Source organism: Dermacentor variabilis, chromosome 8 (assembly GCF_050947875.1).
Source record: "Dermacentor variabilis isolate Ectoservices chromosome 8, ASM5094787v1, whole genome shotgun sequence".
Lineage (NCBI taxonomy): Eukaryota > Metazoa > Arthropoda > Arachnida > Ixodida > Ixodidae > Dermacentor > Dermacentor variabilis.
Window position 1 is genome coordinate 69,229,380 of NC_134575.1, and position 13,468 is coordinate 69,242,847.

General features: G+C 42.9%; 2 protein-coding genes across 8 annotated transcripts in view; both read right to left on the reverse strand.

The window, feature by feature from the left end:
- Window positions 1-2,438, reverse strand: part of LOC142591084 (japanin-like) — a 91,127-nt gene extending 88,689 nt beyond the window's left edge. For all 7 annotated transcript variants that reach the window (XM_075703463.1, XM_075703459.1, XM_075703461.1 and 4 more), the window contains exon 1: window positions 2,379-2,438. The gene's annotated coding sequence lies outside the window, so the exon portion shown is untranslated. The remainder of the gene's footprint in view (window positions 1-2,378) is intronic.
- The window catches only part of LOC142591086 (uncharacterized), a 325,077-nt gene that overhangs the window by 241,039 nt on the left and 70,570 nt on the right, over window positions 1-13,468 (reverse strand). The gene's annotated exons all lie outside the window — the stretch shown is intronic.

Genomic DNA, 13,468 nt, shown 5'->3' on the forward strand with positions numbered 1-13,468 from the left:
ACTGCACGGCTAAGCGGCAACTGCAAATTCACAGAGGTACAGTTACGATGTGTACATGGCGCTGCTGCTGCTGCCAAAATCATATCGCGGGCCGATTTCTCCGTTGAAAAAAATCAACCTGTGACGTGCAGGCCGTGCCTGCTCAAATACAGTGCAATAAAATTTCTATTGTGCATAAAGGAAAACAAAATACAGATAGAAGGCCTCCAAAAGCCTCAGACGCCAGCATCAATATCATATCTCATTCACCTGCTCACCTCATATCTCATTTACTCTAGATGCTGGATTAAGTTAGGTAGGCACCGGTGTTCAAAGAACCTCTTTGATGCCAACTTAGCTCAGAGGGTGTTTACCAGGTGGGGATTGTCGCTCTTCAATGAACGTATGTTGCGCCATGTAGAGCAACTACGTATGTCCCAACAGGAATGGGCAGTCTTACAATCATGAAAATTATCCCCGAAATTTCTCTGATGCTGAGCGGATTCGAACCCACATCACAGTGGTTCCTCAAGGACAGGAACCTGACTCATTAGCAAGCTGTTCCTCAATAGTATTTGGTATGCGCTGCTTCCACTGAGCGCCTTTCACACCAACGCTCCTTCGAGCATGAATGCACTTCGTGTGTGCCGCTCTTCAAGGAACCTCTCACCAACTTGGCTCGCACAGTTTGCGTCGTTGAGTGTGTGGCAAACGAGGAAACAACGCGCAGCGTTCGCAGCTACCGGCGCTCCACGGTTCTTGTTTTAGGAGTACGCACGCTGAATTCTAGGCTATCCAACTTAAAGACGCAGCGTCTCTAGAAATAAGGGCGAGAGGGGAGCGCTGGGGGGTTGCAGCATGACGCCTTTTGCAGCGCCAGCAGGCCCTGGCGTACCATGCATTTCGCATGTCACGTGCAGTCTTCCTGGTAGTGACGACTGATTGCACCAAATGTTCTTAGGGAAACGCGACTGAGGAGCCCTGCTGCAGTGAACGCACCTTACATATCTTCTTTTCACAGCGACAATACGCTGTGTCACTACACTGAATAAATTCTAGCGCATTACCTTGCACAGTTCTCGTGCAATGGTTCCAACAGTTTTATACTGCGTTAGTATAAGGAATGTCCAAGTGCAAATATTGTGTGGACGTGAATCGCGAGGAGCCGGTCACGTGGTGAGTATATCGATATATATATATATATATATATATATATATATATATATATATATATATATATATATATATATATGTATGTATGTGTATATATATATATATATATATATATATATATATATATATATATATATATATATATATATATATATACATATATATAGTCTGTTGCTGCAAATGACGCTAGTTTGCTCGGGACCTACATCACTTGCTCTTCGTTCCTCGGTGAGGGAGCACGTTTGTCGAGTGAGCTCTTGCAGACAACTTTTCAACGTAGCGAATGTGTTCTAAATCACGCGTGCGAGACCGCAGACAGGAGTGATCTAATGCTCACGCAGTTCTTGGACACTTACCGCTAAACTGCCAATGAATTATAACTATCTCTTGTTTGCGGGCTCTTCCGTTGCACATGCTGACGCAATCTACATTCTTTGAAGACTGTACGCTCCGCATCCGGCCGTTTCGCCAGCAGATAACAGTTTTACCCTAATGTATTCAGCGCTGACCGGAGCATGAACAGAAGAACTCAGCAATAAAGCCGATGCACCTGCAGTGTGCGTGAGATATTGTGTATATTATTTCCATAGGGAGTGAAAGGCAGAACGCTGACTTGGCTCTGCCAGCGTGGCGATTGAGTGTAGCCTAACAGTGTAAGCGATGCGTGTTTTTTTTTCGTCAATGTTGCAGCCAAACGCACTCTGCATGTCGAGACAACCTCTAACTCGGCCGCACAGGCGCCGTGAGCAGTATCAGTTCGCAAACAGTGAGGTCGTCGCCGATGATTCAGTTACGCTTCTAATGCAGCGTGATTATCACAAGCAATTGAACAATACATGAGCTGTCAGTCAAGGCAAGAATTGCGCCTTCATTAGCACATCAATCAACAACATATATTAAGACCATTCGCTCAGCTCAAAAATTCACCATGCTGTCCTAAAATGTGAATAGGGACTTCAATGTCACCATCGAGAACCCCGGTGAAAAAAACCTGCTTCTATATTGCAAGATTACTTTACTGAACTTCTACGGCCATACTGTATATATTTTTATAAAGACATTCAGTAATAACACAACGTAGGCTTGTTACTGACAGTCGCGACATCATTACCCGTGGAGACTATATGCGCCAAATATTTGTGGGACCCCAATAATAGTGCACACAGAAGGGCATACATTTGCGAGCAGGCTTAATAAATTTAAGGAAAACCCAAGTGTATGCTCACCGAAGCTCAGAAAAACATCTCAGCGATCAGCTTCCCTGCCATAGTCTGCTTTTCAGCCGCTTAAGCAGCTCTGGAATAACTTATATTGAATCTTATCAAAGAGAAAATGTCACATTTTCGTCTTTGGGGGAACGTTGACATTCAGTGCGTGTTTAGAGACTGTATTTGAATTTCTTATGTCGAATATCTTTAGTGTAATATGTTAAAAGTCAATCTTCATAGATGACCTGCACGTAGGCTGCTGGTGCTGTGGACGACATTTTAATAACGTTTAAAAACTTCAATTCTTGCTCATATGGTAATGTCAAGGGCAACGTACCAAGCCTTTAGGTTCGCCTTAACATGCGTGATATATATATATATATATATATATATATATATATATATATTTAGCAGAGAATTTTAAAATTAATCTTAACCGATGCTCTGCGCTATGGCAGCTGGTACTGTGGACATTTTCAGTGATGACGCATAAAAACTTCAAATTAATCCTTCTGTGGAAATGTCAAAACAACATAACAAACCCTGGGGTTCGATTTGACGTGTGTTAAGAAGTCGTAGGCGCCTAAGCTGCTAGAAAGAGCAACGGTGTTTCCGAATGCCAATTCTTGGCCACTTTACGTACATTCTACTCTAATCTCACAAAAATTTGTCTAAACTTTTATTTACAACATATTGTAACAACGTCGGATCGACGCGGATGTCAAGCAGCGCCACCAACAAATACACTTTACCAGTTGTCAGAGCGGAAAACCAACAACGTCGTCTTCGTCTCCACGCTTAAACCAAAAACCCGTGCTACTTCAACCTCGACCCCACTGGCACATACCCGCGGCAATATAGTTGTGCCAAATGTAGGTGTGCCATTTCCTCCCCCTTTAGAAAAGATGATCGCCCCAGTAATAGAGGCATGTAAAGCAGGGATAAAAACTGCCCAGCCTTGTCGGTCTTCACAGCACGGCTTCATACGAAGCGCGTGAACGACCTCGCGTACATGTTGTCGTTGCTTTGAACACTCAGCGCTGCCGGCAACTGGTTCGTAGTTGGCGTCACTGATTCGTACGATAACTATGTTGGGCCAGAAGTATTTGCGCATTACCTTTTCAGAGAGCCCACACTGACGAATAGGTGTCCAGACCTAGGCTTTGTTGAACAGTAAATGAGGTGTGACTGGAAAACCGAATAGTAAATGAGAGGGCTGATATTGAAGGACAATTCAATTCGATTTATGTTTTTTACACCAACAACTTTTCGTAATTTTAAGCAAATCTGACTTACATGTTTATTCCAGGACAGCCACGCTGTCAATATCACGCTTAGGGTTTTTATTGACAACGTAATGTAATGTGCATACGGACCCAATGCAATATATCTGGCAGAGTAGCAGAACTTCCCAAGGCAAGGAAAATAACGTATTTCTGTTACTTTCATTGAGAACGAGACCACTTGCCGTCGTCCAAGCTCGAAGTTCATGAGAAACGGAACTTGCTACAGGCGTTCTTTTTACAATCTTTACCATTAAACAAAGCAGTCATCTGCGTAAGCGACAAATTTGCACATATCACTAACCTGCAGAATGTCATTAATTTATTACATGCAGAATATCGGGCCAAGGATGCTTCCCTGGGGCACACCCGCTGTCCGAAGGTTTATCTTAGACCTGTCCTCATAAATTTCAACAAATTAATGTCAGCTTTCTCAGTATAGACAAGGTAACTACAATTGTTATTCCTCGGAAGCCTTCGTTTTGCATTTTGCATTTTCGGAGCCAGCAATTCATGGTTGACTCTATCAAATGTCTGTTTTCGATGCACTCCAGAATAACGTAAGTCTGTATACTCAAGAACGTTTCCGTACACCGCTTTTTCTTGAACCCGTGATAGCACTCAATAAGTGAGCCACGATCATTAACAATTTTTGAAGGGCTTTGATAGCACGGGAAGATTGATAATTTACACTATCATACTTATCGGATTCGTTATGAATAACTATTGCTCTCGCTACCTGCATTTCGCACGGGAATATTCCAGTTCACCGCGAAGTATCAAATATGTGCGTTAATTTAGGTGCAAGCAGGCCTATGACGTTACTATTTGCCTTAATTCCAGAACATTCGGCGTCTTGTCTGTGGTTGTTTTTCAGGAATGAAAATGTTGCAATCAGCTTCGCGATGCTAGTGGGTTATAAGAATAGAGACACTCTTATTAAATGTCCATACGGTGTATCTTTGTTGTCGTGATCTACGCGTCCTACTTGACAAAGACATATTTAATGTATTTGCTTGTTATGTTCTACCTACAAAGTGCCATGAATCTTCAGCGCATTTGTTCATGTATTGACTGGCTTGCCATTTAGTGTTTGTTTATTTTGTTTTACATGCATTGCCACTTCTTCGCATACAATCATTGGTACTTATACGACTGTAATAGTCATTTATAGACTTTTTTTGGCTTTTCAATGTATTCCTAAACTGTTTATATTCTTCCACTTTGATAAGGCCTTAGCGTTCATGAAAGATTCATATAAAAATATTGGATTGTAGAATTCTGTTATGAGTTCTCTCGAAATCTGCCGCCTGCGCGACATTTTTTTTATTTCGATATTTATCAATCAAAACCGATTTCAAGTAAAGCATATTGTGTTCAATCAAATAATGATGACTCATTCGCATTTTCAATGTAAAAAATATTGCTCCAGTCTATTTCGCACACAACTAGTGTTTCAGCCCATATCTTGCGGCACATTGTCTTCCCAGGGCAGGCCCCTTTAGCGGTGGTTGTTGCCTTCAGAAAAAAAATAATATGTACGCATATGATCGGTAATGTGGCAGTTTATGAGTTCTAATGTCATGCTGTTGATAGTCGAGTTTATTATGCAATTTTCTAGTAATGATGATGTTGTGACGCTTAAACGTGGCGGTGATCTGTTGTTACTGCAGAAGCCACTGCATTCCGGCATAGGTACATACATCGCAATGAGTGCTGAATTTTTCGCTGTGCTCGTTCTCTCGGTTATGCCGAAGGACGACACTTTCGCAAAACTCCCGCAGACGGAAAATATTGTTCTTTTACAGCTGCGCTATAAAGGAAATCAAATCCTCGCGCTCATATTTGCTCAATATGCATCCGGGGCATTGATCCCAAGTTCTGAAAATGACAATGCAAACACAATGCCATTGCTGCTCACCGGGGCCTTCAACGTCGATTTGACGAAACCCGAAAACCACTCGTTCTCTAAGTTTTCGTCAGAACTCTTCGGTGTGCGCTGCGACTCCAACACACCGTTACCAACTTCCAAGACTGGTGGCGCAGTCGATCACGCTTATTGCAAGAGCAAATTAGCCGCAACGTTGGGCACTACGTTTCCTCCTTTAACGCTCACAAGCCCTTTCTTATCATTTTACAGGCGTTGCAGCGTAAGAATGACACTATGCAAGTAGCGGTTTAGCATGTCAACCCTTCTGCCACCATACCACGCACTGTGTACTCTCCTTCTCGCTGACTACCAACAACGACCAACAACAACGTCTAAAACAAACACGTCTCTCTGTGTGTTCTATAAACTACGATAACAAACACAGGCCCGGCAAGTCTCCTAACATTTTACATCACATCATGAATGTTTGATTCCATCAACTTCACCGCCAAATATCATCAATACACGCAAGCAGTCGAGAAAGCTTCGCTTATATCGATTTCTACAGTTCGTGCGATTTGCATATTTCCCCCTTTCGAATACATTCAGTTTTCCTTTATCGATCGCATCATGTTATGCGTTACAGAACAAAGGGCATATTTTCTGAATAAATCGCCTAAGAATGCTTGCACATTGTAAGCATTGAAAAATTCAGAGCCATTGCTTTCTGTAAACTACGATGACCAGGGGAGCTGCAGAAGTGGTGATAAATATGTTCATTAATAATATGCTAACTGAAATTGAAATACACATACCACAATTAATTTTGTATTTTTCACGATCTTTTGTTGTTTTATAGAACGTACACAAACGCATTTTCTTACTGTTTATCTACTTTTGTTGGCTTTCTTGTATTTAATATTTGCTCCCGAACGTGATTCTCGCATGATATACTGTCAGTGGCGCTTTATGGCGACACTGGAAAGATTCCTGGAGAATATGGTTCGCTGTGAACAAGGCTTCGGTTCCCGGGCCAGAAATTTCAGTTTCTCATACTTCTTACCTTGACCGCAGTCTGTATTGTTTGATAGCTAGACTGTTACAATTACTACTGCCACATTTGACGACTGCCAGCGTTCGCATGGGCTAGCCAGCCCATGCTACCAGTTAGAACCGGTAATATAGCTAAAACTGTCTCTATAGTTATACTACACAAATTTCTTCGCTTATCTTCTCTACGGATCATGCCTGTGCATTACAATGTTCATGATTTGTAGAGAAGTTGTGACGAACCTTGTACTACTGCTTTTGAGTGGATCTATTTAAGTGAGTGCCTACGCGAAGTGAAAGCTGCAGAAACACTAGTGCACACTTAACGCTAAAAAAGACGCCATGATGCATTACTCTCCTGTGTACTGAAGCTGAAACAGCTTCGTAGAAGCAAATATTATGTTAACGTCCTCGGCGCAATGATAATATTGGAAGTAAACAAAATATTGCTGAGTTTATTACTAAGAAATTCTTTACGAAATGCAGCGTAAGCAATATTAAAAGCGTGTACGTACGCAAACTCTAAACCATTTATTGCAAAAGTTGAGCCTAATAGCACTATATACCTGAAAACAAACCAAATAATTGAAGAGAAATTCCACATTGGAAACAAGATGATACGATATATTCGAATTGCTATGTTCTTGCTTTGCCATTTTCCCCAGAAATGCGCGCATAAACCCGAAGAGCCCATGACTCAGAAGGAATTCAAAATATATGAACAGTCAAGTATTTTTCTTAGCGTTTATAGGTCTTCAACCTTCATTTTATGCGAAAGAACGGCGTCAGCATTGAGGTGTCGGAGTCCTCGCGTGACATTTCGGTCTGCATATTCACTCCTGTGTCAATTCTCTTTGATTTTATAAACCGAAAGAATCTTTTGCAAGTCGTTTTGAAGCTTGGGTTTTATTTGACTGCTTAAGGTCATGTACTGCTTTTGAGCGGGCCCAATTCTTTTTTTACAAGGATAGTATAAATGTTAGAATTTCGCCCTTTGGAAGAAAGTAAATTCTGGCTTGACGACTACTAGATGTAAGCCTGGGAGTGTCGGGCAGCGCCTCTACTCACAAACCTCGGCGACTTATGTAGAAGATCCTTCCTACAGCAGGCATCACGAGGACGTGATCTTTTTGGGTGAACGCTACGGGTGCATAAACCCACACGAACTACAGGAAGGCATCAATGTTGCTGGATTTGACAGCCTCATTATGTAATAAACGAGGAGAAAGCGGGTTAACCGAGAGTCCGATATTTAAAATCCTATCTGAGAAGCCAACCAACGAAGACACCAAGAACATTCGAGCAGAAATACCTTCAAGTACAAATGAGTTCTCTGTGTATGGGTGCAGTTGGTGTAACAAATATAACGAAGGCAGAGGCATTCAGCTATTGTACTCTGTGCCTGAATCCTGATTCAATCTGTTCTAAGGATAAGTGCGTATGCAAGCGTACTGTGCATCTCACCTGCTTGCAACCACTGCCTGCCACACCTTACTTTGCATGACATACAGCACAATAGCGTCGTGCCCGCTTAATGCAGTGCGTCCACTTTATTACAGTTGGCTTTGTTGAAAGCACGCTTAGATATAGACACAATTAACAGTAGCTTGTGCATTAACACCATTCCCCTTTCGCACGGAGAAGTGCTTGCATTCCAGACAGCAGAAATTGCTCATTGTCGTGGCGCTGATCATACAAATGTAGCACAAGAGGATGGGCAAATTGCGCTTACTCCAGGTTCATACAGCATCGGAACCATTGACCTTAAAGACTAGGATTAGAGCCGTTGCCAGCTTCGATACGCAGGCAAAATCACACCTCGTTGTACATCTTGAAACAGCTGAATTGTTATTTTGACTAAAGTTGCTGCGGAAACTCGGTGTCTTTAGCGAATCGGCCCTGCCTGTCGCATTCTGACAGAAATGCAAAAGACCTTTGTGTCATCCTTTGGGTGCGCATTAAATAACCCCAGGTGGTCACAATTATTGCGGAGCTCTCCATTACTGCACCCCTTGTAATCCACAGTAGTGTTGAGATGCTAAGACCAGCAATATATATATATATATATATATATATATATATATATATATATATATATATATATATATATATATATATATATATATATATATATATCATCAGCCCGGTTACGCCCACTGCAGGGCAAAGGCCTCTCCCATACTGCTCCAACAACCCCGGTCATGTACTAATCCTGGCCATGCCATGCCTGCAAACTTCTTAATCTCATCCGCCCACCTAACTTTCTGCCGCCCCCTGCTACGCTTCCTTTCCCTTGGGATCCAGTCCGTAACCCTTAATGACCATCGGTTATCTTCCCTCCTCATTACATGTCCTGCCCAAGCCCATTTCTTTTTCTTGATTTCAACTAAGATGTCATTAACTCGCGTTTGTTCCCTCACCCAATCTGCTCTTTTCTTATCCCTTAACGTTACACCTATCATTCTTCTTTCCATTGCTCGTTGCGTCGTCCTCAATTTGAGTAGAACCTTTTTCGTAAGCCTCCAGGTTTCTGCCCCGTAGGTGAGTACTGGTAAGACACAGCTATTATATACTTTTGTCTTGAGGGATAATGGCAACCTGCTGTTCATGATCTGAGAATACCTGCCAAACGCACCGCAGCCCATTCTTATTCTTCTGATTATTTCCGTCTCATGATCCGGATCCGCCGTCCCTACCTGCCCTAAGTAGATGTATTCCCTTACGACTTCCAGTGCCTCGCTGCCTATTGTAAATTGCTGTTCTCTTCCGAGACTGTTAAGCATTACTTTAGTTTTCTGTAGATTAATTTTTAGACCCACTCTTCTGCTTTGCCTCTCCAGGTCAGTGAGCATGCATTGCAATTGGTCCCCTGAGTTACTAAGCAAAGCAATATCATCAGCGAATCGCAAGTTACTAAGGTATTCTCCATTAACATTTATCCCCAATTCTTCCCATTCCAGGTCTCTGAATACCTCCTGTAAACACGATATATATACAGCAGTTGCATGCTGCATATAGCTGCAGCTGGTTAACTCAAGCAGGCTAGGTAACTATTTCTCAACGCTCCGTTTCGTTAGCGGGTGCCAATGAACCATCATCATCATCAGGAGCAGTAGCTGCGCGTAGAGCTACGGGTCAAGCGACGTGACGTGTGCGCAACATATTCAGACACCTTCGGTACGCGCTGCTGAAGCAGCAAATTGTAGAGCTACGCGTGCGGCTACATCAATTCTACGTCGGGTTCAGAAGACCACTTTGCTAGAGCCGGAGGAGCCACACCTCACCGTCAACGCTGGGCGTACATTTCAGAGGGTTATCGGAAAACGACTTCTAGAGACTTCGTCGCATTGACCCTGTAGTGGGTGGCACTGACAATGGAGCTCCTAAGCAGCCATCATCCAGCTTAGGCTCTGACTCTGCTGTGTGCGTTGCGCTGGCCTGTGACCTTCTATTTATGCGGCTACACCACGTGTCGTAAAGCTTAGAATTGCCTGCGTTGCCCATAATCGTGCATGTAGGGGTTTACGTTTCATGCGCTGATTTCTCATGATACACAGATTCAGATAGTCGGCAAGAATTGTTTATGCAGTAATTTATTTAGGGTTCTACCTGACATATCCAATCTCTTGTGGAATAATCTCTGATTTAGCCTGATCATGTATGATTTTCGCTTGTAAAAGGCAATGCTAAACGAATAAGTTGAGACACTTTCTAAATATCCTCCAGCCAGGAAGCATTGTGCTGAGATTGGACAGGCACTGTCAAGGGTGACAAATTATCCTTAAAACGATATCTCCATTCGGGCATAAAAGCCTTGATGATTCATTGTGGTGAAGGCTTCTATTCGGGGCCAGAAATTCAAGTTTCTCCTACTTCTTACCTTGGCCAGAGCCTGTATTGTTTCTTCGCCGCATACAGCCGCATTGTGCTCAATGCACACCTAGAAACCCTTCTCGCCCTTTGCGCAATTTATTGCTGTGTCCTTGCAACCTGACTTTACGACATCTACCTGTCTGCCCTGCATAAGACCGACCGCATTTTAAAGGTATCTTATACACAACCCCTTTGAACAAACGGAATACTTTTTTCTATGATTAATACTGCAAATCCTACGTTCCTTAACAGCAGGATTGGTTCTGACACAAAGCTGAGCAAGTTTTTTTGGAGCAGAAAATACAACGTCGATAGCTGTTCTTTGTCCTATTTATTTAAGTTTGTGGGAGATTACATGAACGTACGGGATAAACGCTGCCTTGTTTCGGTGATCAGGTACCTGAGGTTCAAAGCTGTAAGGCTCGGTGCTAAACTTACTAAGCAAGTTCTTCGAGAGTAAGACAAGAAGGTTGCTCAGGTGCCCTGCCGCCCTCAATCGAGCTATCTGCGAACGGAAACTAGGTTCCGTAAAATGATAACAGGATTTGGTAAGGGTATTATGCAAACAGGCCTCAATGATACCTCTCTTGACGAATTTGAATGGGTAGATGCATATGGTAAGAGGGGCTTGTTGGCTCGCGGCTCGTACAAATAGCATACATGTTGCCGGGTAAAAGATAACTTCATATCTAAAAACCTGAGCGACCCATTCACCTGAAGCTCATGTGTGAGTGTGAGCAGAGGTAAGCATTCTTCAAACAGATCTTACGTTTGACGAACAGAGGTCGCCACACAGCTGTCCTCACAATTAAAGAGGACCAAAATATCATCGACATAACGAAATGCTTTTTCGATTTTTGTGTCGCCCATTCGTGACATGACGTTCCTCTCTATGTATGCGCAGTAAGTGACGATTGATAACATGGAATACCAACTAGCCCGTACCCAAACCTTCGTTGTACCACCAACTGTGAATGTGCTGGCTAGGGCACTGGCTAGTTGAATATCATTCAACCGCGATGCAAACTTTTTACGTATCGACGCTAAGCATCACGCATATCGCATTGCATGTCTTGGGGCGCGCCGAGATGTGTTTATATTCTCATTTATTTATTTCAATATCGCGCATGGCCAGAGGCCATTATATAGGGGGAGATTATTATTCAATCATAACGCACAAGTTGCAGACCCACCATGGAAAATAACAAATTATAATAAGTAGAATAGAAACGGAGCATTTACATATCAAAGCAGAAGGGCACTACACGTGTCTTGTCACAATCAAGTGGTGCACCAAATAAAATAACGATTTCGTGCATACTGGCAAGATTAGGCTTACTGAATATCTACTCGATCTAGATACATCAGAAATTCTCTCTGAAAGGGTGGCACCTCAGTAAAGGTGACTATTCGTTCTGACAGATCATTCCACACTTCATTTGTTCATTGGACTATGACCGTCGTCGTGACCGAGCTGCGTCTTGCAGGAAGCCTGCGTTTACTGCAGCACGCACGTGAACAGCCGAGAGAGGCCGGTGTTACTTTGGAGAAGAGCGCTTCCAGAAATTCTCTTTGTTTGAAGAATGCTAAAAGACAGACATTATCGCGAATTCCATGGTACGAAATTTGTTTTTAGTTATCTTACATACTTCTTTAGTTAGTGCAGCTTGCGCCTTGTTTTCTTTTCTTTTTTTGTTTTTGTTTTCTGTTCCTAGGTATATGCTCTGTTTCTGCTTGCTTACTTACTGCCTGTCCCCCTGCTCTTTGTTTCTTCTTTACTTCTTCATCAACATAACCTCCTTCTTATAGCGTAGGCAGGCTTTGCAACCTGCTCAGTGGCGGCGTCTATCCTGCTTATTCGCTAATTCTCCGCTTTATGGAGATGACTGCATTTCCATTTAAAATAATAATAATAATATTAACGTTAATAAAAAATAAAGTAACATCTTTTCACTTGCGAGGTTCACGTCGTTCCGAATTCCTTTAATTTGTGAATTATATATTGTAACACTGGTTTGGGGTGTTGTTCTGTGAGTTTTCATCAACATTTTACAATGAACCATCTGCCCTGAAGGTGGTGGCCATTTTTTTCGTTCACGTCCGCCAGCTGCACTGCCGCCAGAACAGTGCAGGGCCATGATCACCCGCAATGCAGAGGCTTCAAGAATTCAGCAAAGTGAAGCGAGCAGTGCATATAATGTTTAGAGTCCCCGCATACAACATACAGAACGGCATACGTTTAAGCGAATAACTAGATCAAATTGATTACAAGAACCACATAATTGATTATAAGGCGCTCCTAATATCAATGCACATCAGGTAGCGCTGCCCGCCAATGTTTGCCGGTATGCTACCTTAAAGGCCAACTGAAACGAAATTATCGCTAAAATCGATGTTTTTCATACCAAAACTGAAATTAACGCCACCATTATCTGTCGGCGGAAGTGACGTACGTCGGAGAGTGTAGAGGATCAGTGTCCAGTTCGTTTGCTTCCCTTGCTTGTTTACGCTTTTGGCTTATTACTAACCCATTCATAACTACACATTCGTTTATGTTAAATAGGCAGTGGCACGCATGGCTTATGGTCGAGGGAAAGGAGAGCCAAGTGGCTCTCCTGGACCAAGTCCAGCGAGCCGCTTGCGCCATTGGAGTACTGGACTAAGTGCCCTACAATGCTCGGCCGCTTTTCTTTTTGAAAAGTAAAGTTTCTTTCCTTCCTTCCTTCTGTGTAGCAGCGAACAGTTCCCGCATGTCTGCTAGCATGAGTCAGCATATATTGCAAGCTGCTTCGTGCGGTTCGCCAAGGGGTTGCTCGCGCGCGATGTTCTTCTAATGCGCCGTATTCTCTATGTGGCTGTCACAAGTTCAGTTCGTTTTGCCTCCACTCGAAAACGGCGCATTGGTGTTGCCAAGTTAAGACGCGGAAATAGTGCTACTTAACGTGGACGCAATCCAGGCGTGGCCCGGCTACGTTACATTGTCGCAATTTAGACGCTCTGAAATCTAGTGTGGCTGTCGCGGGAACAGAACA